Here is a 4,950-nt window from a genome sequence, read left to right as displayed (position 1 = left end):
TTATTCAATATTAGAATGGCTACTCCAGCTTGTTTCTTGGGACCACTTCCTTGGAGAATTATTTTCCAACCTTTTACTCTGAGGTAGTGTCTTGTCTTTGTCACTGAGGTGCATTTCCTGTGTGCAGCAAAATGTTCGGTCCTGTTTACATATCCAGTCTATTACTCTGTGTCTTTTTATTGAGGAACTGAGTCCATTGACATTAAGAGATATTAAGGAAAAGTGATTGTTGCTTCCTGTTATTTTTGTTGTTAGAGGTGGAATTATGTTTATGTGGCTATCTTCTTTTTGGTTTGTTAAAAGAACATTATTGGTTTGCTCTTTCTAGGGTGTAGTTTCCCTCCTTGTGTTGGAGTTTCCCATTTATTATCCTTTTAAGGAGTGGACTTGTGGAAAGATATTGTGTAAATTTGTTTTTATCATGGAATATCTTGGTTTCTCCATCTATGGTAATTGAGAGTTTTGCTGGGTATAGTAGCCTGGGATGGCATTTGTGTTCTCTTAGGGTCTGTGTGACATCTGTCCAGGATCTTCTGGCTTTTAATGTCTCTCTTGAGAAGTCTGGTGTACTTCTGATAGGTCTGCCTTTATATGTTACTTGACTTTTTCCCCTTACTGCTTTTAATATTTTTTCTTCATTTTGTGGATTTGGTGTTTTGATTTTTATGGGATGGGAGGAATTTCTTTTCTGGTCTAGTCTATTTGAAGTTCTGTAGGCTTGTTGTATGTTCATGGGCATCTCTTTCTTTAGGTGAGGGAAGGTTTCTTCTATAATTTTGTTGAAGATACTTATTGGCCCTTTGAGTTGGGAATCTTCACTTTCTTCTATACTTATTATCCTTAGGTTTGGTCTTCTCAATGTGTCCTGGATTTCCTGAATGCTTTGGGTTAGGAGATTTTTACATTTTGCATTTTTTTTTTCAAGACAGGGTTTCTCTGTATAGCCCTGTCTGTCCTGGAACTCACTTTGTAGATCAGGGTAGCCTTGAACTCAGAAATCTGCCTGCCTCTGCCTCTCAAGGGCTGGGATTAAAGGCATGTGCCACCACGCCCGGCTCATTTGCATTTTCTTTGACTGTTGTGTCAATGTTTTCTATGGTATCTTCTGCACCTGAGATTTGTTCTTCTATCTCTTATATTCTGTTGGTAATGCTTGCATCTATGACTCATGATCTCTTTCCTAGGTTTTCTATCACCAAGGTTGTCTCTCTTTGTGATTTCTTTATTGGTTCTGTTTCTATTTTTAGATCCTGGATGGTTTTGTTTAATTCCCTTCACCTGTTTGGTTGTGTTCTCCTATTTTTTTTTTTTTGAAGGTTGTGGGGAGCCATTCCAGGCTGTAAACAGGCCAGCCAGATGGAAATCTACTCCAGGCAGTAAACAAGCCCATGTTTGGTGGATGGCCCACCCTTAATCCCTGATTGGCTGAGCAAGCCTGCCTGGTGAGGTGATGTGACCTGTGGTAATTGGTGGGGGCGTGGTTGTGGCTGGAGTGGAGAAAAACACTTGTAACCAGAGAGGCTGGGGGATTTGTAAAAAGAAGCTGCCTGAATAAAACTGCATTAAGAAGAACCGGTGGTTTCGTCTTTCTTGCTGGTCGAGTGGGATGCGTCAGAAGGTGAAAGAAAATATCTACTTTATTTTTTTAAACTTTTTCCAATTTTTTATTAGGTATTTTCTTCATTTACATTTCAAATGCTATCCCAAAAGTCCCCTATGCCCTCCCCACACCATGCTCTCCTGAACCCACCCACTCCCAATTCTTGTACATTCTTGTACTCCCAATTCTTGTACAGTTCCTCTGTACTGGGGCATATAAAGTTTGCAAGACCAAGGGGCCTCTCTTCCCAATTATAGCTGACTAGGCCATCTTCTGCTACATATGCAGCTAGAGACATGAGTTCTGGGGGTATTGGTTAGTTCATATTGTTGTTCCATCTATAGGGTTACAGACCCCTTCAGCCCCTTGGGTACTTTCTCTAACTCCTCCACTGGGGGCCTGGTGTTGCATCCAATAGCTGACCGTGAGCATCCACTTCTGTGTTTGCCAGGCACTGGCATAGCCTCTGTGTCAGCACTCCTAGAAGACCAGCTCTATCCAGTAGGGATTTGGGTATGGAACACTTTCACACAGGGTTATCTCCAGGACACAGATGGAAACTGGAAGGATCCTGTCCCTGGATGCTCCAAGGTTCCTGTGCCCTGTGGGTTCCTGTTGGGTCCCTCTTGGACAAGCTGTGACCTTGGGTGTGTCCTTACTCCTGGGAGACCAGCTCTTTCAGGACTGGGATTTGGGTATGAAGAGCTGTGGGTTATATCCCAGGCACAGATGGAAACCAGAAGCAGTTTGTATCTTTTTATTGGGAAATTGAATCGGTTGATATTTGAGATATTAAAGACAGATGATTGTTAGTTCTTGTTATGTTTGTTGTAGGTGGCATTATGTGTATGTGATTCTCTCCTTTTCCTTTTGTTGTGAGATAGTTAATTTCTTGGTTTTTCCTTTGGTGTAGGTGCTCTTCTTGTGTTGGAATTTTCCTTCTAGAATCTTCTGTAGTGCTAGAATGGTAGACATTTATTACTTAAATTTGGTTTTGCCATGGAATATTTTTGTTTTTCCATCTATTTTGTTGAGAGTATTGCAGGGTATCATAGCCTGGGATGGAATTTGTGTTCTCTTAGGGTCTGCATGTTGTTCATCCAGGCTCTTCTGACTTTTAGGTTCTCTGATAAGTTTGGTATATTTCTGATAGGTCTGCCTTTATATGTTACTGGCCCTTTCCCCTTACAGATTTTAATATTTTTCTTTGTTCTGTGCATTTAGTGTTTTGATTATTATGTGATGAGAGGATTTCCTTTTCTAGTCTAGAGCTATGTCCCTGTAACATAAACTACTGATGTGTCTAAGTGGTGTTAAGACTAACCTTGACACTTAAAGAATCTCATCTAACACCACTTAAGGTGTTCAAAGTCTCATTTCACTCTTAGCAATGTACTGGCTAGTTTTTTTCAATTTGGCACAAATGAGAGTACCTGGGAAGGGGTAACCTCAACTAAGTAATTACATCTGTCAGATTGGCCTGTGGGCAAGTCTGTGGAGCATTTACTTAATTAATGATTGATGATATGTGGGAGAGTTCAGCCCACTGTGGACAGTGCCATCCCTAGTCAAGTTGTCCAGAGTTGCATAAAAATGAAAGCTGAGTAAGTCATGGAAGCAAGTCAAGAAGCACATTCCTCCATGGTCTCTGCTTCATTTCCTACCCCCAGGCTCCTGCCTTGAGTTCTTGCCTTGGCTTTCTACATTTTTCAGGACTGTAACCTCTAAGCTTTTTATCAAAGCAACAGAAAGCAAAGCAGGACAAATAAATCTGAAAATAAACATAGGGGATTAACTTTTCTTAGACAAACTGACAATTACTTGATTTCCATTCATTTACTAGTTATTTTGGTGTACGATTAAGAATTGTCTGTTGGACTGACATTTTCAGAAATGTTACACCACTAGCAATTTATAGACTGTCATTTGTCCTAAATTTTTTTACACCTGTGTTAAATTTGCCTCATGCACCAAAGATTTAAACAATAAGAGACTTTCCCTAAGAGTTGGGTCATTTGTCTTCACTCTGGTACTCACTTCATCATAAGGTAATACATAATCTATCTGTTTTAGCTGCACCCTTTCCTGAAGAACATGCAGTTTACTAATCCTGCTGGAGAACAAGTGAATTTGGATGGAAAAATGAAATTGAACGCAGAGTATGACATTCTCAATTACTGGAACTTTCCAGAAGGTCTTCACTTTAAGATGAAAGTAGGACAATTTTCCCATATGGTCTAATTGGTCAACAATTATCTTTATCTGAGGACATGATAGAATGGGCCACTGGAATTACAGAGGTGAGTTGGGTATAATTTAAACACTTTGAACTACATTCATCTTGTTTGAGCTACCCCTACCCTAAAAAGCTATCTGCAATAGACACTCTCGTAATGGAAAAAGTAGTTTCTTCCAATGAAGGGTCACTTCAGAGCAGACCAGGAAACTCAGTGGTACATAGATGTTTTAAAATCTAACATTTTATTTCATATTTCTTTGTTTGGGAACATTTTGTTGTATTTGTCGTTTGCTGTGAGGTGTGTTCTTGGGAGGTTGCTTTTTATTTTGTTTGCTTGTCTTTTAGACAGAGAAAGGAAAGGAATGCAGTGGAGTGAGTGGTGAGTTAGTAAAGATCTGAGTGCTGTTAGAAGATTTGTGATCAAAATATTTTGCATGAAATATTTTAAAATACTTTTTATATTACATTACGTATGTTTCTTGATGTTTTCTTTTGCAAGACATTTTTGCAATTTTATATATCAATATTTTAAAATTTTCTTTATAAATTTTAAAACTATTATTGAGATGCCAAATTAATAAAAATATATAAAACATTGAATAATGTTTTTTATGTTATATAAGGTATACAATTTCACCAAAATTAACAATAAAATTGGTTTTGAAACTGGAAAGTATTTATTCTGGATTTTTTCTTCCTAACTATTTAGTCACATACCAAAAATGCATATTTTGGGTTATTTGGGTTTTTTTGTTTATTCAGAAAATATTTTCCATACGTTATATTCTGATCATGCTTTTCCTCTTTAGTGAATCCTTGAGGATCCTACCCAATCAATATACTACTCATGCAACTACAAGATTTTAATTTCCATCTCTCTTCTAAAAACAAAGAAAAAGAAGAAGGGAAGTACACATGAAATAAAATAAAATGAAACCCACAGAAATGGAAACCAAAGTATTTTTAACCAATAAGTTGTAAAATACACGACGGGAGCCCTCTGCCTCAGGAGCAGGGAGCGCCATCTTGGTTCTGGGACTCCGCTGAACTTAGGAACTTAGACTACACAGGTGAGAGGGTACACCACAGAGGCAGACAGCTTCTGGGACAG

General features: G+C 38.5%; 1 protein-coding gene across 1 annotated transcript in view; it reads left to right on the top strand.

Moving 5' to 3' along the window:
- The window catches only part of LOC110300074 (vomeronasal type-2 receptor 116-like), a 45,842-nt gene that overhangs the window by 12,843 nt on the left and 28,049 nt on the right, over positions 1 to 4,950 (top strand). The window lies entirely within an intron of this gene.

The sequence above is a fragment of the Mus caroli genome, chromosome 8 (assembly GCF_900094665.2).
Source record: "Mus caroli chromosome 8, CAROLI_EIJ_v1.1, whole genome shotgun sequence".
In the NCBI taxonomy this organism is placed as follows: domain Eukaryota; kingdom Metazoa; phylum Chordata; class Mammalia; order Rodentia; family Muridae; genus Mus; species Mus caroli.
This window is presented reverse-complemented; position numbering and strand designations above follow the sequence as displayed.